Source organism: Microcebus murinus, chromosome 3, assembly GCF_040939455.1.
Source record: "Microcebus murinus isolate Inina chromosome 3, M.murinus_Inina_mat1.0, whole genome shotgun sequence".
NCBI classification, from domain to species: Eukaryota; Metazoa; Chordata; class Mammalia; order Primates; family Cheirogaleidae; genus Microcebus; species Microcebus murinus.
Genome location: NC_134106.1, coordinates 98,730,106 through 98,756,820, shown reverse-complemented (window position 1 = coordinate 98,756,820; position 26,715 = coordinate 98,730,106).

The window sequence follows — 26,715 nt, the reverse complement described above, 5'->3', positions numbered from 1 at the left end:
ACAACTGAAAGGGAATTTGTGTTTTCACGTACTTCTATTTGATTTATATTATTTCTAAAATTCTGCAAAGTAGGTGATGCTACCATTTTATGGCTGAGAAAATCGAATAGAGACATTTTAGCAAATTTTCTAAGATTAACAAAGCAACAAATTGCAATTCAAATAATTAAATAATTAGCTACCCAAATCTCTAGGCTATATTCTTTCTTCTCTGTTTGGTTACTAAGAGCTTTGAAATTTTGTGTGAACTGTAGAAATGATTATGTGGTTTGAATTGTGTCCCTCCACCGAAATATTTGTTGAGATCTTCACCACTAGTACCTCAGAACGTGACCTTGTTTGGAAATGGGGCCATTGCAGACACAATTAGTTAAGATGAGGAGTAGGATGAGTCCTTTTTCCAATACAATTATTGTCCTTCTGAGAAGACACTATAAAGACATAGACACATGAGGGGAGAGAGCCATATAATGACAGAGGCAAATGTTGAAATGTTGCAGCCACATGCCAAGGAATGACAAAGATTGCCAGCAAATCTCTAGAGACTAGAAGGGGAAGGATCCTTCCAGACAGGTTTCATTTGGAGCATGGCCCCTACTCTTTGATATAGGAGCTGAAATTTTGGAGCAAAGGGAAGACTAAGTAATAGTAGTACAGGTTCTTTAAGAATCATCACTAAAACCCTGGAGAGACATGCTCAAATCAGATGCTCCTGGGAGCCTGCCCACGTCCTCTCCAGGTTCTTCTTTACAACTAGACTGACAGTGGGGCAGCCACTGCTTCAGTGATGCCAGACATGACTCTGCAGCAGGCGTCTTCTTCACTGGTACCCTCACTGGGAATGGCAAACATAGGGAGCCCTACCTTTGGTATAAGGCAAAACACTTAACCATGCATGGGAACATGATGATGCTTTGTTCCAGAAAACTTGTCTGTTGTCAATAACATATTATTTCTACAGTCATTTATTAATTTTTTTATTCAAATATCATTTCCCCAAAGAGTTCTTTCCTGGCTGTCCATCTGACTCTCAGCTCCTATTACTTTCTATCTCCTCATTATGACTTAATATTGTATCTCTCTCCTTCTTCTTCCTTTTTCTCTCCTTCCTTCCTTCCTTCCTTCCTTCCTTCCTTCCTTCCTTCCTTCCTTCCTTCCTTCCTTCCTTCCTTCCTTCCTTCCTTCCTTCCTTCCTTTTTACTTGTATTCTTTAGTTTCTCTTATTTTCTTACTTTTGTTCTGTTAACAACTGAATCCTCAGCATTTTGAAGAGTACCTAGGCCAATGATAATGCACTCAAGAAACACTGGTTAAATGAATAAATAAATAAATAAATGTAAATGTGCACATATTTGAGGAGAGACATAAAAAGCTATGTCTCATTAAACTACAAACTCCATAAACATTACTTTGTGTGATCTCAAATCAATGAGACCATGGAAAAATTCAAACAATGGTGCTGTACCATTTCACTTGCCTCTCAGCAAAGTGTAAGAATGTCCTTATTAGTGAATCTTGACAAAAATGGGCATATCATTAGTTTAAATTACATTTTGGTCATGTTGATCACAGAAATTAAAGGTATGATACATGTAAAAAAAAATTCAAACAATCTAGCAAAGAATTGCTTGTTTACATGAGCCATGAGTTATTCACAACTAAAATTATTTTTATAACACCTTATGGACAACATAGATGAGCTGAGAATTTTATAGTCCGGTGGTTAATAATTAATACAATTATGCTACTCTCTCTGGAAACATTGCCTAAAACTTGTGAACAGGGTCCAAGTTTAAGCAAAATAAGGGAAGTGGGTGGACTTGAAAGAATGCAATTTGTTTCAATGATTCTTACCTTGAGTTCCCATGTATGCAAAACTACTTTTCTGGAAAGGTTTCAAAAGACTTTTAAAATGATCCCTGGCACAAAACAGGTTAAAACTTCTGACCTAGAGTGACCTTGATGGTGGTCATGGGCAGTCCTAAGCATTTGTAGCTGTACCTCTGGTTAAGACACAGATGGAAGTAAAGTACTATAGTGTTTTGATAATTTTAAATGAAAGATGTTAAGCAAATGGATAATGTGCTATTATTGTCAGTTTGAAGGGTATGGTTTTAGAAATTACAACGTTTTTTCCCATGTAGTCTTGGCTGAGATGGAGGTCCTCTCTGTCCTCTTTTGTCAAGTTAGACTTGATAGATATTTCCAACTATTCATTAAATAATATCTAAATCATAAAGCAATAACCATCATATGACTCTCACATAACTATCTGTTTCTCAAAGAATTATAGCGCTGATGGCTTTTAATGGCCATTTACAATGCCAGAATACTCTTAGGTGATCTCCAGTGGAATCAGTCCAAATTGGTTACCCAGTGGAATTGATCTTTAGTTAAAGGTCAAATTCAATTTTACCTTCAAAATTGAGGAGACTTGGATGTGAAGGTTGCCTCTTAATAATAATCTTCAGTTTAAAATTCACTCTGTATTCATTTTTTAAAAACTTTAAGGTTGAAGAAAAGGAATATTTCCATTCTTCCAGTATCCCCCAAATTTCAAAAGGATTGACAGATTGACGTGGAGATTTTCACATGGAGATTTAAATCGTCACTATTCACTCTATATAAAACTCTTTAGAGACAGTCTCCGTGGAACTGCAGCAAACTAGCCTTGCTAACACTTCACCAAAAAGATTTAAGTCTACTCATCTAGTCAAACACAATTGCCGAACAGATATAGTCACCCCATTGGGAATTTGACTCTTTAAAAATTACATTATAAAGAATTAAATAATGCATGTTTTCCCTGCAAAGTGGAACCAAGCAAAGTGGTTCCTAAAAGAAGAGAATAAAAGGGCTGGCTAAGCGGAGCATGTCCAGTTGCCTTTTCTAGACTCATCTTTCAAGTAACATACTGTTATGGAATGATAGAAACCAGAAGTCCCTCGACAGGAAAAAAAAAAAAAGTGAAGCATGAATGTCTAATAGTCATTTCAATCTTAATATGTTCAATGCTGCAATGTGATGTGAATCTTCCTACCACCCTTCCTCTAACCTCTCTACCTGTCTTTCCATATCTTTAAATAACAACTTCCTCCTTGATGCTTATTTTTTTTTCCCCCACACATCCCATTTCACAACAAGTCTATTGGTTCAAACCCCACATAACTTATTCTCAATACTGCAACTTGAGCAATCCTGTGACAGCAATGGTCAGATATTACCACTCCTGCACAAAACCCTGCAGTGGCTCTCACTGCACTCAGAGTATAAGCCCTAATCCATATAATGGTTATAAGGCACTGTGTGGTCTATAACCATTACCTCTGCATGTCCTCTTCTAATACCCGTCCCTTACCTCCTCTGTTCCAGACTATTCAGCCCTCTTGTGCCTCCTTAAACCCTCAAGTGTATGCCTACCCCATGGCCTTTGCACTAACTGTGCTCTCTGCCCAGAGACATGTTCCCCAAATATCCTCTTGGCTGATTTCTGGTCTTCCCTTAAGTGTTTGTTTAAATGTCATCTACTCAATGAGGCACATTCTGACCAATTGCTACTTTAATTTATTCCAGTTGCTCTTCTTTATCCTAGCCCCTTTTCATTTCTTTTTTTTCCATAGCATGTAACAATTTGTAACATATTCTAAACTTTATCTATTTTTTTTCAATATCTATTGCCTGCATATAATCATTATATTTTAAATTATCTAACAGCAGGCATCTTTGTTTTGTTTGCTATTCTATCCCAAGTACCTGGGATAATGCCTAGCCCATAGTAGGTACTCAATAATTTTGAATGTATGAATCTATCAGAAAATCACGTTGGCTGAGGACTCCATGGTATATACACATACATACCACATTTTCTTTATCGATTCATCAGTTGATGGACACTTAATGTACACTATTCTGGATACTTCAGCATGATATAATCCATCCACATAACAAAAAACACTTGTACCTCCTAAATTTTTTGAAATAAAAGCAAAAGAAAATCATGTTGATCCTATCTTTGAAATATAACTTTAACCTGACTATTTTGTACCATATTGTTACCAAATCCTTTGTCACTAACTTGGTGTCAACCGTCATTTTAATTTGCTTGAATTATTGCTATTAATTTCTTTTTTAAATTTCAGAGTGTTACAGGGGACACACATTTTGGTTACATAATTTGCTTTGTATAGTTTCAGTGAAAGTTATGAGTGTGCCCTTCACCCAGATAATGTGCACTGTACCCATTAGGTGTGAATTTTCCCATCCCCTCAAGACCTCTAATATCTATTTGATTTCCATAGAGTTTTACTTCCATATGTGCACCTAAGTGTTAATCAATTAGTTCCAACTATGGAAAAATCTCAAAAAACTAAAAGTAGACTTACCATTTTATCCAGCAGTCCCACAAATAGGTATTTACCCAAAGGAAAAAAAGACACTTGGACTCGAATGTTTACAGCAGCACAATTCATAGTCACAAAGATGTGGAAACAACCCACGTGCCCATCAGTACATGAGTGGATTAATAAAATATGATATGTGTATACCATGGAGTACAACTCAGCCATAAAAAAAAAATGGTGACCTAGTATCTTTTGTAACAACCTGGATGGAACTGAAACCATTCTTCTAAGTGAAGTATGGCAAGAATGGAAAAAACCCACACGTATTCAATGTTGTTAACTTCTTAAATATGTTTTATTTACACCTTTGCTTGCCTCCCTTTAGTCTCTTTTAAAACACATACACACAATGTACACACATCACAAAACAAACAAACACAACAACCACAAATGGAAGATGTAAATCAGACAGAGTCACAGCTCCAAACCCTCCCGTGTGCCCCTCGCTTCACTCTGAGTAGATTGCACAGTCCTTGCAGCAGTCATCCGGTCCCACAGGCTCCCCCTACCCCACACCACTCCATCACTTCAGCCTCCTAGTGGCTCCTTGAAAACTCCAGGCTCACTTTTGCCTTGGACCGTCTTTGTGTGCTATTTTCTCTGTCTGCTATGCTTTTTCCAAAAAGCTTCATGGCTGGCTCCCTACATCTTTCATGTATTTGTTTAAGTGTACTTTCTCAGTGGAGACTTCCCTAATGACCCTGCTTTAAATTCCAAGCTCCCACTATCTCCCTTCCCTGCTTTATTTTTCTTCCTGATACTTACTGCCATATCTCATGTGATTTTGCATATTTGTTTTGCTTATTGTCATTTGCAACTGTAAGCTTCATAAGGGCAATGGTTTTCATTGACTTTGTTCACTGCAGTGCCTGGTACATGGTAGGCACTCAAGTGATAATTGTAGGCAAAATAAAATGAAGTATGTACTCTTGGCATTTGGAAATGCTCAAAGGAAATACAGGTAGGTGCATCAGTTGTTGTCCCAGCAAGAAACAAATGGCACATCCACACTAAATTGAACAGAGTTTAATAGAAGGACTACTTACAAAGGTGAGGGCAGGGTGTGCACATCGCAGAATGTTTTATCCCAGGTTAGAATGTGTCCTTTTCTCTTGAATGGAAGCCAGAAAACAAGAGAGCACTTTGATGTAGTCATCCTTCTGAGCATCAAACAGTTGGAAGAAGGATGCAGAATAGACCTAAAAGTAGAAACAGATAATACTTAAAATAATACCATCAGCAATTTTTAATGATATGATTGAAAGAGAATCAACAACATCTCACCACATATTCATCTTCTTTCTCTCTCCACCTCTCTCTTTCTCTCTCTCTGTATGTGTGTGTTTATGTATGCCCATATATTTAATTATATATATAATATATATATTATATATATATATTTAATTCTCTAGAAATGCACTCACAAATTACCACTACCCGATTTAAAGTCCAAAACTCCCTCACTTCTAAGACTGATCTTAGGTGCCATCCTGTAGAAGGCTTCCTGGATTCTTGGAGATGTGGGTTAGTGTGGGGCCACTAAAGATAAGAGGTGGGGTTATTAATTTACTATGTCATTGTCGTTTATAATATTGATGACTTTGTGAAGAATTGTATATGACTTTTACAAACAAATAATGTCAACTGGTTGAAATATTGGGAAGGAAATCATTAAGGAAAAGTGATAGAGCATAATAGTGGATCACTTCAAATAAGGTGGGCAGGACATTTCTGAAAAAGTGACCTCTGACCTTAGATTGGAATGATGAACAGGAAACCAAGTCCAGGGGAGTGCCAGAGAAACAGCATTTTAGGCAGGGAGAAGAGCTGGTATAGAGATAAGTGTGGGGAGCAAAAATCTCAGTAGACTCAGAACAGAGTGAGTGAGGGAAATCTGAAGAAGAGGACGCAAGGAATAAAATTAGGCAAGTAGCAACAAGATGATTTGTGACTTTGTAGGTCACTGAAGGAATTGATATTTAATTCAAAATGCAGCAAGAAGCCATTATTAGATGGTTCTGAACCTGGGAATGACATGGTCAGATATACATTTAAAAACTATTATCTGGCCAAAATTTCTAAAGAGTATTGTAACTCTTTATTTTTGTTAAAATGTGACCGTAATATCTCTTTATCACTTCTCACATTTCCACATCAGTTATTTTAATTTTCCCTTGAAAAGCACATTGTTTATTTATTTTTATTTCCTTTGCATTTCTGTTTTCCTTTAATTTACATCAGCCACCTTATTTGGGTTTCTACTCTGCTTTTGTTTGGATTTCTAAATTTTTCTACCTTTTTCAGAATTGACAGAGTACTCTTTATTGCAGTATAACTTCTTCTGGTTGTTCAAATATCATATATTTTACTTTCCATCTTGTAAGCAACTAATTTGTAGCATTTAAATTTAACAAACAAATTGGTGAAGGGCATAAACTTTAGAACCAGACTTATAGATTTTAACCCTCCTTGTACTGCTAGCTACCTGTTTGTTATCTTGGGAAAAATTATTTATCAGTAAAATAGCACATAGTTCATAGGAGAAGATTACATCAGTTAATACACATAAAGCACCTAAAACTTGATATATTGTAAGTGATATAAGAGTTTGCTTTTTTAAAATAAATATTAATACACTGTGGTGTTTAAATTGTGACCACCCAAAAAGATAGTTCTACCCACAACCTGTGCATATGACTTTATTTGTAAAAAATAGGTATTTGCAGATGTAATTTATGTAAAAATCTCAAGATGATATTCTAGATTAAGGGGAGCTCTAAATTCAATGACAGGTGGCTTTATAAGGGACAGAGATGGACACACAAGAATGGAGGCTATATAAAGATGGAGACAGAGTTCAAGTGCTGCATATGCTACCCAAAGAACACCAAGAAACTGCCACATGGCTACCACAGAAAACTATTAGAGAGGTGTCAAATGGATTTCTCCCTCAGAACTTTCAAAAGGAACCAATGCTACCAACACCTTGATTTTGGACTCCTGAACTGTGAAAGTATAAATTTCTGTTGTTTAAAAGCGATCAGTTCATGGTAATTTATTATGGAAATCCTAGGAAACTAATACACATATTCACAATATTTGAAGTCTTTCAATTCCTCCCTCAAACTTAGACAAAATCCTTAGCTTGTGATTTTTTCTCTGTCCTGTGTCCAATGCCCTCAAATGTATGTTGAAATCATCCAGACTTTTTACATTTATTTTGTTATACTTGTGCATTTTGTCTCCATATTTCTTTAACAATTTTATTTTAAATTATACAGTGATAAACTTTACAGATATCTTATTTCTTGTTGTTCCTTGTATCCCACATCTTTACCTGTTAGGAAGCTATAAAATAGAAGCATGTGGCAGGTGGAGCTCTAATAATTGAATTTTCAAGGTGTGATGGTGGTCAACCTTCTTTTATGTATTACCTTTCATATAATATGAGTATAGAATATCTAGTATAAGCTTATAGATATGAAATGTAATTTATATACTTAAATTTTTTCTGATTATTACTATCACTGATGCTATCATTATCATCATATTTAAGGCATCATGACACATAGTTCCAAATCTTCACATTGCAAGAACAGGTGAAAAATGAAGATTAAAAGGTATCATTTGTGTGAGTGATTACTTTTTGCTTTTTACTTTTCAGTCCTTTTTCTACTTATCTCTCCCTCTATTTACAAGCTTAATCTAAATGCCAGTTACTCAAACCTGAAATAAAAGAGGTGAGAAATCTTTTCTATCTGCATGTTTTTGATTTCCATACAACATATCTACAACAGCCTAAGAGCATTAGATAAAATGCAGTCACCTTTCATTTTCTGCTCAATTATTTACATATTTTTGGAGAAAAGTGACAGAAATGAACACGTTTTAAAATGTGCGTTTATTAATTTCCAAATAAAATTGCTTAAACTGCCCAGAAGAGTGGTTGGGATCTTTCATTGGCAATGCAATTTGGCAACTTTGAAAAGTATCTCCTATTTTATGGAATTATTTAAAGTGAATTAGTTTTAGTTCTTTGTTCCCATTCATATTCCTTCAACCATTCATTTACTCAAGAAACTTTGATCCCATGCCTATGGTAGATTTGTTAATAATACAGAAATTTCAGATAGTGAAGAAAACAGATAAGACTCCAGCTCATGTGAAGTTTTCATTCTTGCAGGATTTCACAGACCATAACCAAGCAAGCAAATGAAAATGCAAGTTGAGATAATGATAAGTGGGGCAAAGAAAAGAACACTGTGAGAGAAACAGTGTGGAACTCCGCTGTTCTGATAGGATTTGACGATATCTAGAATGCAGCTGACTATGACAAAGAACTTTTAGACTTGAGCTCCAGAAATGGAGAACATGAAAAACAGAGTTAGTGATTTTTAGCTGAGCCCATTCCTAGTTCAATCATTTATAATCAATGACTATACTATCAGTAAAATAAATAAGTAAACAAAGATTATATGCAGATGATGTTTTTGTAACCCGTTTATTCTTCCTGTTCATGTAGTTTATCAAAAAATGCCTATGATTTTAAACATTTCTATAATTTATTTCCTATATTATTTAATTTCCCTTGTGAAGATTCATTTAGAGCTAAGCTTTCCGAATTAGCTATTGCTTTCATCTAACTCCCAAGTCATTGCTTAAATTGGGAAACAGAAGTGAAAGAAAGAAAGAAACAAGAGTGAGGGAAGGTAGGGCACACTGGGATGGAGAATTGATTTCAGCAGCCAAAGGGGTCACATTAGCCAGTGTCAGTGTCCAAGAGCAAAGCTGAGGGCTCCAACTGAGAACAAGGTAATTATGCCTACTCTCTTAGACATTTTCCGTAGAACTGCCAAGCCATTCTTTTGGGGAGGGCCACCCTATTTTTTTTACATTTTAGTCATCCATCTCTTATATTTTAATGCTCATTAAGTCATTTTTCAAATGAACCTAGAGGTTTCACTGGTCTCCTAAATGATACTAGATTTATTTGTGCTATTTAAGATGGAAAACGGTGTGCTAAACAGATTGGACTACTCTTGACTGCACAGCATGCATGAAATAGCCAGTCTTCTTTGGAGTAAAAGACACTTTTTGTCTCTCATACAAACAAGATTTTCTTATAACTTCAGCACACTGTAATACTGGATATCTCATCCACACCCCATTTAGGATAGAGCTCCTAAATAAAAACTCTGAGCATTTTCTCCTTTGCTCATCTTATTGGCATTACTGTAAAACATGGTTCATTCTCATTCTACAAAAGGAGCAGAATTTTTACCCTCATCTTTTTATATTGATTGGATGAGTACAAAATGCAGGTAAATCTTGATATCCTTGTTGTTTTCATTGGGCTGGAAAGTTATTGACATTGCAGGAATCAGGTATCTATATGCCTTTTAGGAAAAGAAAAAGTGCCTCAATCCTGTGTACAGTACTTTTTTTCAGTATATTTTGTAAGTTATGCTTCCTCTAAATGGACTTGACTTCCTCCTTAAAATTTGCAGACAAGAGTTTCTAAAATCTCTTGTTCATTTATTCAAGTCCATAATTAGATGGTACAGAAAAACAGTAAACCCATGATATTTGCAAACAAAGATGGGGTATTTTCCCAAGGCTTCTTTACACTATGATTTTTAGGAACTTGGAACATTTTCCCATGGATCTATTGTTCTACTTTGGCATCCTCTGTTAGCGTCTTCTAATGCTACATGTGATAATGGTGGTGAGCAACCGGAGGTTGAAGCCTGCCAACCCGATGACCACCAACATAAAACTCATCTCACGTGTTCTATTCATGTACACATTCAGCTAGAATTTCACAGCCAAAAATGAGTTGAAAACTACTGTACTAGTTTCCTTATTCATCAGTATGAAATTCTAGGTGTTCTACAAAATATGTAAAGGTATCATAAAATCCTGTTTTAAAACCTCTTCTTAGGCCGGGCGCGGTGGCTCACGCCTGTAATCCTAGCTCTCTGGGAGGCTGAGGCGGGCGGATTGCTCAAGGTCAGGAGTTCAAAACCAGCCTGAGCAAGAGCGAGACCCTGTCTCTACTATAAATAGAAAGAAATTAATTGGCCAACTGATGTATATATAAAAAATTAGCCGGGCATGGTGGCGCATGCCTGTAGTCCCAGCTACTCGGGAGGCTGAGGCAGAAGGATCGTTCGAGCCCAGGAGTTTGAGGTTGCTGTGAGCTAGGCTGACGCCATGGCACTCACTCTAGCCTGGACAACAAAGCGAAACTCTGTCTCAAAAAAAAAAAAAAAACCTCTTCTTAGTACACAGTTAACATTACAAAAAAATAAGAGAAATCTCTAAAATTAAGACCCTAAACAGAAATAAATCTAGAATGGTAAGTGGACAAAGAAGCTAAAGGCTGTTAGTGCATTAGGCAAGAACAGTAATCTAGAGCTTTAACCGTTAACAATCATACAGGTTAAAAAAAAAAAAAATGATACTTGAGCCTGCTCAAAACGGGACCTGGAATAGAGACTTCTGCATAAAGTCATGACCCGCAAAAGCCTTCCTGCTCAGGGAAAGGGTAGACTAGGAAAAATACCTGCCTGTAAAAGGAAATAGCAAATAATATTATCTTTTTCCACTGTTATAATGAAAAAAAAATGCAATTGTTCAATGAATATGTGTATACACAAAACAGGCTAAATTCTTATTTTCTAATTTGCTGAAAATCTATAAACTGAGAAGATGATTTATAGTGGTCCTGGTTTGATAATTCCTCCAAAAATGTTGCAAAACTAAATTCATTTAATTTCTATAGAAATATTTATTAAACCTAGACATCATAGAATTCCCAAAAGTAAAGACCTAAGAAATATGACTAGATAATTTGTAAAGTAAATAATGTTTTAATTTTATTTTCTTTTTAAAATGTATTTTGCTAATTATTAAATTCAATTTCAAAAGTTTTTTAAAATTTTTTTTGGTTTTGTTTGTCTTTTAGTTAGTTTGCTTGTTTATCTCTCAGAACTTTAATAAGACTTATGCAGTTGGCCCTGAACAACATAAGTTTGAACTGCATGGGTCCACTTATACACAGAATGTTTTTAATATATGCATTGGAAAAAATTTTGGAGATTTGTGACAATTAAAAAAAACTCACAGATGAACATATTAGCCTAGAAATATCAAAAAATTAAGAAATTGTATGCTATGAATGCATAGGATATATGCAGATACTAGTCTATTTTGTCATTTACTACGATAAAATATATGCATATCTATTACAAAAAAAGTTGATATTTATCAGAACTTATGCACACACTTACAGATCATACATGGTGTCATTCACAGTCAAGAGAAATGTAAATAAATGTAAAGATGCAGTATTAAATCATAACTGCATAAAATTAACCATAGTACATACTATAGTACTGTAATAATTTCATAGTCTCCTCCAGTTGCTACTGCAGTGAGCTCAAGCATTGTATCTACTTAAATCATGGTATGACACAAATTATCCCCATGTGAGCAGTTTGTCCCTCCAGTAAATGTTTGTAAAAAGTAAAAATTGATCTTTTATGGTTCTCATGTATTTTTCATCGTGTTTAGTACAATATTGCAAACCTTGAATAACACCATGGGAGGGACCCAGGAAGAAAGCTACTGATAATGCTGGAATGAAAGTCATGACATTTCAAGGAAATGTTGAATTGCTAGGCATATACCATAGATTGAGGTTTGCAGCTCCAGTTGCCAATGATTTTGAGATAAATAAATCCAATGTAAGAACCACTGGGGAAAATAAAAGGATATTCATGAAGCCAGTGCTGCACTATGCAGCAAGCAAAGAAAATTTTGCAATTTGTGCAAAATACACTTTTATCTCATATTGAAAATTTTATGTGGGTGAAGGATTACTATAAAGAAGGCACACCTATAGAATCTAATTGTGATTTGAGAAAAAGCCAAGCCATTACAGTATATGACAACTTAAAGCCAAAGGAAAGTGAAAGATCTGAAGCTGGAGAGTTTAAAGCCAGCAAAGGATGGTTTGATAATTTTAGAAAGAAGTTTGACTTAAAAAAATGTCAATATGAGAAGCAGTTTCTGCCAACCAAGAGGCAGAAACCATTAAGAAAATCATTGAGAGGAAAGGAGATAGGACTGAACAGGTTTTCAATGCAGATGAAAATGCTCTATTCTGGAAAAAATATGGCACAAAGAGCAATTATTAGTAAGGAAGAGAAATGAACACAAGGATTTAAGGCAGGAAGGGATAAGCTAACTCTACTGTTTTATACAAATGCAATCATTTTATGATCAAGCCTGCCCTTATCTATAATACTGCTAATCCCTGAACCTTGAAAGGAAAAGATAAACACCAGCTGCCACTCTTTTGGTTGTGCTACAAGAAGGCCTGGACAATGAGAACAATCCTGTTCTGTATTGGTTCCATTGATGCTTTGTCCTGAAGTCAGGACGTACCTTGCCAATAAGGGCTTGCTTTTTAAAGTTCTTTTGATGTTGGAAAACACCCCTGGCCATCCAAAACACCATGAGATTAACACCAGAGGTGTCAAAGTATCTACTTGTCCCCAAACGCAGCATCTCTAATCTAGCCCATAGCCTAGAATCATAAGGACCTCTAAGGCTCATTAATTACACACAGCACTCTAAGGAAAGGATTGTCAATGCTACAGAAAGGAACCCCAACAGTGAGAACATCATAAATTTCTGAAAGAATTGCATCATTTAAGATAACAGTTTTGTTATAGAAAAAGCTGTGAAAACTATCAAGTCCAAAACAATAAACTCTTGCTGGAGGACTCTGTGTCCGGGTGTTGTGCATGACTTCATAGGACCTACAACAAAGCCAATCAAGGAAATGATGACAGAGACTGTCGATATTGCAAAAAACATGAGGGGTGAATGGTTTCATGATATGGATCTCAGATAAATTCAAGAGCTAACAGACACCACATTAGAGAAAATTAATACAAGATGACCTGTTGGAGATGTGTGCTTCTGAACAAGGGCCAGATGATGGGGAAGAAAACACAGAAGCAGCAAGGCCAAAACACAGACTGACAGACCATCTGGCAGAAGGATTCTGATTATTCAAGACAGCTTTTGACTTCTTTGATGACATGGGCCCTTCTAGGATATGGGCACTAAAAACTAAAGCAAGTGGTGGAAGAAGGATGGGTACCATATAAAAAAAACATTTTTAGAGAAAAAAATAAAGCAAAAGTCACACCAGAAGTACAATATATTTTCTTAGGCAGGTGTGCCTGCGTCTCCTGCCACCCATTTCACCTCCTCTACCTCTTTTGCCTCTGTTGCCCCCGAGGTGACAAGTCCAACCCCTCCTCTTCCTTCTTTTCCTCAGCCTACCTAATGTGAAGATGATGAAGATGAACATTTTTATGGTGATCTACTTCCACTTACTAGTATTAATTAATGTGCCTTCTCTTCCTTGTGATTTGCTGAATAATATTTTCTTTTCTCTATCTTACTTTATTATAAAATTACAGTATATAATACACATACAAAATGTTTAATAGTTCACTGTTTATATTAATGGTAAGGATTTCAGTCAGCAGTAGGCTATTAGTAGTTAAATTTTGGGGAAGTCAGAATAGGTACGTGCATTTTTGACTACACAGGGGGTCAGTGCCTCTAACCTGTATGTTGTTTATGGGTCAACTGTATAAGAATAACAAAAGATACTATCAAAACTCACCAGACAATTTTATGAGAACCAAATATGTTTTCATGAATAAATTTATATTTGAAATTTAAATCTCAATGGATGTATAAACAGATTTGATTTAGCTAAAGAGAGAATTAGTGAACCAAAGATAGATCTAATAAAATTACCTAGAATGCAGCACAGAGATATGAAGAGAAGTACAGAGAGCAGACTGATATTGACTATAGATCTAGTAAGATTTCTAGAAGGAAATAATAGAGTCAAAATACTTGATGTCATAGTGCTTTAGAACTTTCCTGAAAAGGTGACATGAAATCATAGTCAGGAAATACAGTGAATCAAAATCGGGATAAATTTTTGAAGATCCACACCCACCCAGTTATTCTTTGCTTTTAGAGTGGAAAATAAGGTCTTAAACATAGCCAGAAAAAAGAAGACTGCATCAAAGAAATTAATATTATATCAACTTTAAAGAGCAGAAATGGTATTTGAAGATATTATAATAAGGTAGCAATAATAAATTTAAAGTTGTGGAAGGAAGCAGTTGCTAATTTAGAATAGTAAACCCAACTAACTTGTCAGAAATGCAAACAAAATTACAACATTTTCAAATGAAAAAAATGAAAGATTCTATAACTAAAGGCATTTCTGAAGGTCTATTTCTAGAAGGAAAATAATTCCAGGGAGTCTTAAAATCAAGAAGAAATGATAAGCAAAGAAAATCATAAGGTACAAAGAAATTTAAATTTCTATGACATAAAAAATAATGAGAATGTATAATATGTGGATATGGAAGGTAGAACTAAGTTTCTAGTCTGATGTATTATAACTATGGAGTAATTTTTTAAATATTCTCTAAGATCCTTATGTTATTCAGGATTAAGTTACTTATACTTGTTAAAATATCTAGAATAGCCACTAAGGTTTGAAATAGATAATATAAATTCTGCATGTTCCCAAATAAGCAGAAGAATAAGTATAATAAAAATTTTTAAAAATTAAACCCCGAAGAAGTCAGAAAAGAATAAAAATAGGACAAAAACACATAAAATAAGATGCTATAAAAACTCCAATATAGTAACAATTCCTCTAAATATAGACTAATTTTGATAGTAAATGATAAAAGTTGTCATGCTAGATAAATAAAACAGTATTCAATTATAAGCTGCTTATAAAAGACATGCTTAAATCAAAGTAAAATAGAAAGGTTAAGCAAAAAATTATTGAAAAGTATCTTCACATTTACTAAATAAAATAAGGGGTAGCTATCTTGACATAAAAGCAAAAAGATATTAAGCTGGAGGGCATTGTTAGAAATAAAGAGTATCTCATCATAAAAATAAAAGTTTCAGTTTAACAAAATTACATGATAATTCCAGACTTATAAAAATCTTATATTGTTATATCATAAATAAAATTTTAGGATATTTAAAGGGTCAATTAATAAAGCAGAATCATGTTAAGAGCATTTAAAATATATTATTCAGTAGTTACTGAATCAAGTACCAAAATGAGGAAAGATATAGAGGAGTTGTACAATTTGATATATTGAATATATATACTTTATCCAACAGTTTGAGAATAAACATTTTTATCAAAAATTTGACTACTCATGGGGCCATAAAGTATGACCTCAACAAACCTCAAAAAGTCATCATTATTCAGAGTATATCCTAAGACAACAATGCAATTGAGAAATAAATAATAAAATTAACTTTAAAATGCCAAAATATGGTAATTGAAAACCATACATTTCCAAATAATTCAAAGATCAAATTATCAAAATGGAAATGTAGTAATTCTGAGAACTGAATGACAATTAAAATACATCAATAATTGAAGCTTACAATTAAAGAGTTAACTCATAAGAAATTTGTTAACTTCACTGTTCATGTTAGAAAAGAGAAGAGGCTAAATGCTTATCAGAAATTAGGTAAAGAGCAACAGAATAATCCTAGCAAAAATAAAAATAAATGAATTGATTAAATATGAGATACAATTATGAGGATTCACAAAGTCAATTTACATTCTTTGAAAAGGCTAATAAAGTAGATAAATTTGCATAAGGATTGATTGGAAAAACAAGAGAGAGAAAAAATCAATAATATATTGTTGGAATTTAAAAGAGTATGTAGCTTTAAAATGCATTTAGAATTTAAGAGACAAAAAGAGCATATTATGAACACGCTTATATAAATAAATTGTAAAATTTAGATTAAATTTACAATTTCCTTGCAAAGTTGAACTTACCAAAACTTTGGAAGATAGAAAAAACTGATTGATTTATTACCATTGTAAAATATATATCACTAGTTTAAAATATTATGATGGAGTATCAACCAAGTCTTGAAAATTATATAAGCAAGTTTGACCAAACATTCTAGAAGTAGATGATTATAATATCATTAGCATCTTGAAGAAAATATGAACAAAAAGAAGACAGGGAGATTATCTCCTTTTTCAAGCCAGCCTTACCTTGTTGCTAAAATCAGACAGACAAAGGGTATCATAGGGGAAGATTATTACAGGCTAATTTAAAAATTTCCAGAATATGCATTGACAAAACCAATAAAATACTATGATCCAGGAATACAAGTCTCAGGAATACAAGTCTCATTCAATTTTAGAGAATCTATTAATATAACTCAGCATATTAACATTTTAATAAGAAAAACTATATGAACATGGCAATAGAGGCATAAACTGCATTAGGTAAAATTCAATACCCATTCATGGTGACAAAAACTCTTCACAAATCGACTAAAGGAAGAAATGTCTTAAAATGATGAAGGATACCTAACAAAACTACAGTAAAATCATACATAATGATAAGACAATACATTTATTCCCTTTAAAATCAGAAACGGGTTGAGAATTTTCATTGTTGCTTCTTCTTTACATCATTACTCTGCATCATTTACTGAAGTCCCTAATGGTAAGTTATTGACAAACATGGTATAAAAGTTCAAATTAATAAATGACAGTACTGTTACTGACAATAAGATTGCCCACATAGGAAACTTAAGTGAATATATAGAGAATGTCTTAAAATTATTAAGATACTTTATTATATCTACTGGATATAAGTTTAATATATAAAAATAGCCTGCATTTCTATGATGCACAAATAAAAAATATAATTTTAAAAGAAGATAGAAATATATGATACATGAGAATAAAATTAATGAAAAAGGTACATGACCTTTAATGAATTTAAAACTTCATTATTAGGCATAAATGAAGACCTAAATAAATGGAAAGATATGCCATGTTTACAAATAAAAGGTCTCAACATCTTAAAATGTCAATTTTCCCCAAATTAATGTATAAATTCAATCTAATTCCAATAATAATCTCAAAAGAGTTTTCCATGGAATTAGAAAAACTGATTATAAAATGAATATAGATGAGAAGTGGATCAAAGTTAGAAGATATATCTTAAAAAGAATCAGATAAGGGACATGTAATATATATTAAGACTTTTTATAAAAGTACAGTAAGACAACATTGTTGACACAAACTGAGAAAAGGAGACCAATGAAATACAAGAGATTAATCAAAAATTGAACCACATCTTTGTGCAAACTTGATTTATGATAGACGTGACATTTCAGAGCACTGAGAAAGAATGGACTTTTCAATAAGTGCTGCTGGCATAATAGGTTATCTATCTTGAAAAATATAAAATTTTCTCTCTGATACTTTTAAAAGGCAAACTTTTACATTCTTAGAATAAAATAGAGATCTACTATTAATTCTTTGAAAAATCTCCAAACTGTTTTCCATAGAGGTTGTACTAATTTACATTCCCACCAACAGTATGTAAGTGTTCCCTTTTCACTACATCCAAGCCAACATTTATTGTTTTTTGATTTTTTAATAATGATGATTCTGACAGGAGTAAGGTGGTGGTAGCTCATTGAGGTTTTAATTTGAATTTTCCTGATGATTACTGATAATGAGAACTTTGTCAGACATTTCTTGGCCACTTGTTTCTCTTCTTTTGAAAAGTGCCTGTTCATGTCTTTTTCCCTCTTTTTAATGGAGTTATTTGGGTTTTTTTCTTGCTGATTTGTGTGAATTCCTTATAGATTCTGGATATTAGTCCTTTGTAGGACACATAGTTTGCAAATATTTTTTCCTATTCTGTAGGGTTTTTTTTTCCTTTGTTGATTATTTCTTTTGCTGTACAGAAGCTTTTCAGTTTAATTAAGTCCCATTTATTTACTTTTGTTTTTGCCATTTGCTTTCGGGGTTTTAGTCAAATTAAGTTTGACTTAAGTTAAATTCTTCACTTAGGTCAAGGTCTAGAATAATTTTTCCTAGGGTTTCTTCAGCAATTTTTAGAGTCTCAGGTCTTACCCTTAAGTCTTTAATCCATTTTGAGTTTTTTTTTTTTGTATATAGTCAGAGATAGGGATCTACTTTCATTCTTCTTCACATGGCTATCCAATTTTCCCAGCACCATTTACTGAATAGTGAGTCCTTTCTCCAGTGTTTTGTTGTTTTGTCGAAGATCAGTTGGTTGTAGTTCTATCTTGTTTTTTTTTTAAATATGCTATCCCTTTAGTAAATGTTTCATTCATTTCTTGAATTGTTTTTCTGGTTTCTTTGAGTTGGTTTTTGATTTTCTCTTGGATTTCATTGAGCTTCCTTACAATCTATATTTGAAATTCTTTATATGTCATTTCAATATTTTGATTTTGGTTGGAATTTATTGCTAGATAGCTGGTGTGCCGTTTGCGGGTGTCTTTTTGCTCTGATTTTTCATGCTTCCGGAGTTCTTGTACTCATTCCTTTTCATCTGGAGCAGCTGTCACTTCATATTTTGGGATTTTCTTTTGTTAAAGTGGGGCTTTTTCCCCCCATACTCTTAAGGATACGTCAGTAGCATATATTGGGCAAGAATTTCGGCTTTGCTTATGGGTATTTTGATGGCGTCTTGGCTCCAGATGGATATTTTGGTTATAGATATCCTTGGTGTGGTGGTTTACCCACTTTCTAGTCATTTGTAGGCTATAGCAGTGGTGAGCTGTGTGTGTGGGCAGATTTCCCTCTCTTGTTGATTTGGGAGGATGGAGGCTTCAAAATCCTTTCTCATTCCATAGCCCTGTGATCTTCCTAATACGAATTATATTTGAATGCCCAGTTTAATCTCTGCAACAGTAGATGGTGCTTGTGGGGTTCAGTTGGTTGTAGATATATGGTTTTATTTCTGGGTTCTCTATTCTGTTCCATTGATCTATGCATCTTATTTTATGTCATCACTATGCTGTTTTGATTACTATAACCTTGTAGTATAATTTCAAGTCAGGTAATATGATGCCTCCAAATTTGTTTGTTTGTTGTTGTTGTCATTTAGGATTGTTTTGGCTATTCAGGCTCTTTTTTTTTTTTTTGTGAGCAGGAGGACTTTTATTAGATATTAACATAAGCAATCACACACATTTATGTTTTAAATTCGGAGTTTACTACTTGAACCTAACCAACTTCTCTTTTCATTAAGACAGCAGTAATTTATTTGTAACATGCTTCCTGGTCCCATTTTTTCTTTAGTCTTTAAACCAGCAGCACCCTTGTATTAAGTTGTGCATTGTTGCTTTGCACCGTTGATGTCCCATCAAAATTCAGATGTTAAAGCCTCAACTCTTGGGACTTCAGAATGTAACCATATTTAGAGATAAGGTCTTTAAAGAGGAGATTAAATGAAAATGAGGCTGTTACAGAGCTCCCTAATCCAACATGAGCAGAAGAAGAAACCCCAGGGGTGCACGCCCACAAAGACGCAGCCGGAGGGTGGCCATCTGCAAGCCAAGGAGAGAGGTCTCAGAAGAACTCAACCCTGCAGGCACCTTGATCTTGGACTTCCAGCCTCTAGAACTGTGAGAAAATAAATATTAATATCTGTTGCTTACACCACCCAGCCCGAGGGAATTTGTCATGGCAGCCCAGGAGACTAACACAGCCACTTAGTCTGTGGTGCTTTGTCATGGCAGCCCTAGCAAACCCACCCTCCATCCCTGTTTGTATCTGAAGCCCAGAACTCCTAAGTCACCCCTCTTCACTCTGACTCTCAAATCCAAGTGGCTCCTGTACATATCTTAGCCCAGTGGTTTTTATTTTTTTGGTGTATTTTATTTATTTATTTATTTTTTATTTTGGCATATTATAGGGGTACAGATTTTTTTTTTTTTTTTTTTTGAGACAGAGTCTCACTTTGTTGTCCAGGCTAGAGTGAGTGCCGTGGTGTCAGCCTAGCTCACAGCAACCTCAAACTCCTGGGCTCAAGCGATCCTCCTGCCTCAGCCTCCCGAGTAGCTGGGACTACAGGCATGCGCCACCATGCCCGGCTAATTTTATATATATATATCAGTTGGCCAATTAATTTCTTTCTATTTATAGTAGAGACAGGGTCTCGCTCTTGCTCAGGCTGGTTTTGAACTCCTGACCTTGAGCAATCCACCCGCCTCGGCCTCCCAAGAGCTAGGATTACAGGCGTGAGCCACAGCGCCCGGCCTAGGGGTACAGATTTTAAGGTTTCAATAAATGCCCATTTCCCTCCCTCCCCCCACTAGTCTGAGTCTCCAGCATGACCATCCCCCAGATGGTGCACATCTCACTCATTATATATGTATATACCCGCCCCACTCCCCCCTGCCCAATACCCTATTATTGCAGTACCTATGTGACCACTTAGGTGCTGTTCAGTTAATACCAATTTGCTGGTGAGTATATGTGGTGCTTGTTTTTCCATTCTTGGGAAACTTCACTTAATAGTATGGGTTCCAGCTCTAACCAGGAAAATATAAGATGTACTATGTCACCATTGTTTCTTAGAGCTGAATAGTACTCCATGGTATACATATACCACATTTTATTAATCCATTCTTGGATTGATGGGCACTTGGGCTGTTTCCACAGCCTTGCAATTATGAATTGTGCTGCTATAAACATTCGAGTGCAAGTGTCTTTTTTGTAGAGTGTCTTTGGATCTTTTGGGTAGATGCCTAGCAATGGGATTGCTGGATCAAATGGTAGAGTCACTTGTGTCACTTTAAGGTATCTCCATATTGCTTTCCACAGAGGTTGAACTAGTTTGCAGTCCCACCAGCAGTGTAGAAGTATAGAATTTTTTAATTTCCTTCTTGATTTCTTCATTTATGAAGTAATCATTTAGTAGGAGGTTGTTTAATTTCCACGTTTTTGTGTAGAAATGTGTGTTTCTGTTAGGGTTGATTTCTACTTTTATTCCACTGTGATCTGAGAAGGTACATGGCATGATTTCTATTTTTTAAAAATTTCTTGAGATTTACTTTGTGTCCTAGGATATGGTCAATCTTAGAGAATGTCCTGTGAGCTGATGAGAAGAACGTATATTCAGTGGATTTTGGGTAGAATGTCCTGTAGATGTCAGTCAGACCCAGTTGTTCCAGGGTTTTGTTTAAGTCCATTATTTCTTTATTAATTTTCTGTTTGGAGGATTTGTCTTGTGCCATCAGTGGGGTGTTGAAATCTCTGGTGATTATGGAGTTGCTATTAATCCATTTGCTTAGATCCAGTAAGGTTTGCTTTATGAAACTAGGTACACCTAAGTTGGGTGCATATATATTTAAAATTGTTATCTCTTCTTGTTGAACTGTGCCCTTCACTATTATATAATGACCCTCTTTGTCTTTCACTACTTTTGTTGGTTTAAAAACTAAATCGTCTGAAATTAGAACTGCCACGCCAGCCTTCTTTTGGCTTCCACTTGCCTGGAATACTGATATCCACCCTTTTACTTTTAGTCTATATGCATCCTTGCAGGTTAGATGTGTTTCCTGAAGACAGCATATACTTGGCCTGTATTTTCTTATCCATTCAGCCAGCCTATGTCTCTTGAGTGGAGAGTTTAAGCCATTCACATTTATTGAGAGAACTGATAGGTAAGGTAGATTATTGTTCATTCTGTTGGGTAGGATGTTGTTGCTTTGATTTCTCTCTTGAGCCATTATATTATCTGGCTTTTAATCTTTGGTTTTGGTTGTTTTTATATTCGTGAGTTTTTATTATGGTGTTCCGTGCGTAACACTGTTTTGAGTACTTCTTGTAGGGCTGGTCTTGTCTTGGTGAATTCTCTGAGACTTTGCTTGTCTGAGAATGTCTTTATTTCTCCTTCATATATGAAGCTTAGTTTTGCAGGGAATAAGATTCTAGGGTGGGCATTGTTTTGTTTCAGAAGAGTGAGAATGGGGCCCCAGTCTCTCCTTGCTTGTAAAGTCTCATTAGAGAAGTCTGATGTTATTCAAATTGGCTTTCCCTTGTATGTTACTTGCTTCTTTTGTCTTACAGCTCTTAGAAGGGCCTCTTTAGTTGATATCTTGGTCAGTCTGATGACTACATGTCATGACGTCTTCCTATTTGCATTGAATCTCCCAGAGTTCCTCTGAGCTTCTTGAACTTGTATATGGAGGTTTTGAGCAAGGCCTGGGAAATTTTCCTCTATTATATCTTCAAATAGCTTGTCCAACCCTTGGGTGTTGTCCCCTTCCCCTTCTGGTAACCCTATGACCCTCACATTTGGTTTCTTCACATAATCCCACATCTCTTGTAGGCTTTGCTCTTTTCTCTTGTTTCTCTGCTCTATCTCTGTGATGGTTTTATTTAGTTGGAGGGTGTTATCTTCAATCTCTGAGATTCTTTCTTCTGTTTGATCTACCCTGTTCTTGAGACTTTCCACTGTATTTTGTAGTTCCCTGAATTGATTCTTCATTTCCAGGAGTTTGGTTAAAGTTTTCTTCATTGTATCTATTTCTTTAGTGAACTTTTGTTCTAGGTCCTGGAGGCTTTTGGTGGTTTCTTTATGTTGGTTATTGAGTTGTTGTTGCAGTTCGGTGAGTGTTCTTATGATCCACGTATGAAATTCCTCTTCTGTCATTTTGGTTGCCTGATTTTGGTTGGTGTCCATTTCTAGGGGGCTGGTGCTCCTCTTTGGGGGTGTGTTTTCCATTTGGTTCTTCATATTTCCTGAGTTCTTTCACTGATTTCTTCCCATGTCGATCAATTGTTGTTTCTTTCCTTTAGGTTTCTGTTTGGGTATTCACATGCCTTGTTTAGTTTCTGAGGTGTTAGGTGGTGTCTGTGGGTGAGATTCAATCACTCCCTGTATAATGAGTCAGTGGGTGCTGTGAAAAGGCTGTGCAGGATGCCATCCCTGTCAGTAGGTGGCACTTGCTTGGAGGAACAGGCTGTGCTGTTGTTTTTGTGTCCTGTTATCAGCTCTTGTTCTGGGCGGAGCTGGCTTCGGTAAGCCTGCCCTCAGGCACCACCAATGCTGTTAGCAGGGGTCAAAGTTTTGTTCTCTGCTTCCAGAAAAAGCTGTCAGGGCGAGGCTGGAATGGTCCCGCTCAGCCAGAAAGTCTGCTTGTTGGGGTGGGGCTGTCTGAGACCCGCAGTCTGGAGCAGGCCTTGCTTCTTTCCACCCTCCCCAACTCCGCAGCTACTCCTGAGCCTCTGCCAGCAGGCCAGACCACACGCCACCAGGCCTCCCCAGATTGTGATGCCAGTGGGGAGGTTCCCTGCGCAGGAACACCACCTGGGCTGGGTGCATGGCCTCCCTTTGGGGAGAGGGTTGCCCTCTAGGACGCTGATCTGCCCCTGGAGGCACACACACCTCAGCAGGCTGTTCACAAATATCCCTTCTGTGCCTGGGGCAATGCTAGACCTCGGTGCATGGGATCTGGTCTGCAGGTACGACCTCTGGGTCCCAGAGTTCAAACTGTATCCCCACCAGGGAGAGGAGTTCCTGTCCCAATTCACCCACAGGGAGCCCAAGCTGAGTCTGTGTCTCTCAGCCTCTGAGTCGGCACCGTTCTCCTGGGAACACCATGCCAGCAGCACCTGGGAGGGCTAGCGGGTAGGGAGCTCACAGTCTGAGTTCCCCTGAGTCAGCTGTAGGGTCCCAAAAGGGAAGGTCCCATTCCCTGGAGGTGCCTCTGGCTGGTGCCTGTATTGTCTCTCTGGGCAGCTGCGGGTAGGGTCAGCGGAGGGGAGGAGGAGGCAATATGACGCCTGCCACGCGGCTCGGGTCTGTGCACACGGAGGTGCCCTGAGGGATTTGGGAGCCTGGTGCCGTGTCTGCTACTGGCTCACTGCTAGCTGGCGGCAGCCGTCTCTGGGGTGGTGTCCGCAGGTCTCTCCACCCGCTGGGGAGCCCACCAGCAGTCGGGGGGTGGGTATATACATACATAATGAGTGAGATGTGCACCGTCTGGGGGATGGTCATGCTGGAGACTCAGACTTGTGGGGGGAAGGGGGAAAGGGCATTTGTTGAAACCTTAAAATCTGTATCCCCATAATATGTCAAAATAAAAAAATAAGTTACATGTACACTATACTATAATCTATTAAATGTGAAATAATATTGTCTAAAAATGATGTATATAACTTAATTTTTAAAATGTCATTGCTAAAAATTTGCTAACAATCATTTGAGCTCTCAGCAGTTATAATCATTTTGTTGGTGAAGAATCTGGCATAAATGTTGAAGGTTGCTGACTGATTAGGGTGATAATGGTTGTTGAAGGTTGGGTTGCTGTGGCAATTTTTAAAAATAAGATAGCAATGAAATTTTCCATATTAATTGACTCTCTATTTCACAAAAGATTTCTCTGTAGCATGTGATATTGTTATGTTGTTTGATGGCATTTTACCCACAGTAGAAATTCCTTCAAAGTTAAAGTCAATCCTCTCAAACACTGCCACTGTTTTATCAATTAAGTTTATGGAATATTCTAAATTCTTTGTTGTCATTTCGACAATGTTCACATAACCTTCACTAGGATAGATTCCACCTCTAGAAACCACTTTCTTTGCTCATCCATAAGAAGCAACTCCTCATCTGTTCTAGATTTTCATGGGAATACACAATTCATTCACATCCTCAGCCTCTACCTCTAAATCTAGCTTTCTTGCTATTTTCACCACATCTGTTGTTACTTCCTCCACTGAAGTCTTGAGTCCCTCAAAGTCATCTGTGAGGGTTGGAATAAAAAAGAGTTCCAAACTCTTGCTGATACTTTGGGCTCTTTCTATACATCATGAATGTTCTTACTGTCATCTAGAATAGTGACTTTTTTCTAGAAGGTTTGCAATTTACTTTGCCAAGATACATCAGAAGAATTAGCATCTATGGCAGCTATAGCCTTACAAAATGTATTTCTTAAATAAGACTTGAAAGTTGAAAGGACTCCTTGATTCATGTACTGCAGAATGAATGTGTTCACAGCCAAGAAAACAACATTAATCTCTTTGTACATTTTCATCAAACCTCTTGGGTGATCAGGTACATTGTCAGTGTATAGCAATATTTGGAAAGGAATTTTTTTTTCTCAAGAAATAGGTCTCAAAAATGGTTTAAAATATTCAGGAAACCATTCTGTAAATAGATGCACTGTCAACCAGGCTTTGTTTTTCCATTTTGAAAGCATAAGAAGAATAGATTTAACATTATTCTTAAGAGCCCTAGAATTTTCAAAATGGCCAAGTAGTATTGGCTTCAACTTAAAGTTACCAGCTACATTAGCTTCTAACAAGAAAGTCAGCTTATCCTTTGAAGCTTTGAAGCCAGGCATTGACTTCTTCTCTCTAGGTATGAAAGTCCTAGATGACATCTCCTTCCAATAGGAGGCTGTTTAGTTTACATTGAAAATCTGTTGTTTGTTGTAGCCACTTCCATTAATTATCTTAGCTAGATCTAGATAACTTGCTGTGGCTTCTACATTAGCATTTGCTGCTTCACTTTGCACTTTTATGTTGTGGAGAGGGTTTCTTCCTTAACCTCATGAACCTCTGCTAGCTTCAAACTTTCCTTCTGTAGCTTCATCACTACTCTCAGCCTTCAGAGAATTGAAGTGAGTAGGGTCTTGCTCTGGCTTAGATGTTGGCTTAAGGGAATGTTGTGACTAGTTTGATCTTCTATCCAGACCACAAAAACTTTCTCCATATCAGCAATAAGGCTATTTTTCTTTTATATAATTTGTGTGTTCATTGGAGTAGCACTTTTAATTTCCTTCACGAACTTTTTTTTTACTTACATAATTTTATTTTATTTTTTGTTTCAGCATATTACAGGGGTACAAATGTTTAGGTTACATATATTGCTTTTGCCCCACCCAAGTCAGAGCTTCAAGCATGTCCATACCCCAGGCAGTGCACACTGCACCCATTAGGTGTGAGTATACCCATCCACTCTTCCCCCTTCCCACTTGCCGACACCCGATGAATGTTATTACTATATATGCACATAAGTGTTGATTGGTGGGACTACAAAATAGTACAACCACTATAGAAAGTAATATGGATATACCTCAAAGAGCTACAAGTAGAACGACCATTTGATTCAGCAATTCCATTATTGGGCATTTACCCAAAGGTAAAAAAGACATTCTATAAAAAAGACATCTGTAGTAAAATGTTTATAGCAGCACAATTCACAATTGCAAAGATGTGGAAACAACCCAAGGGCCCACCAATACATGAATGGATTAATACAATGTGGTATTTATATACCATGGAGTTCTACTCAGCCACAAATAAACAATGGTGATGTAGCCCCTCTTGTATTATCCTATAAAGAACTTTTTCTTTGCATCCCCA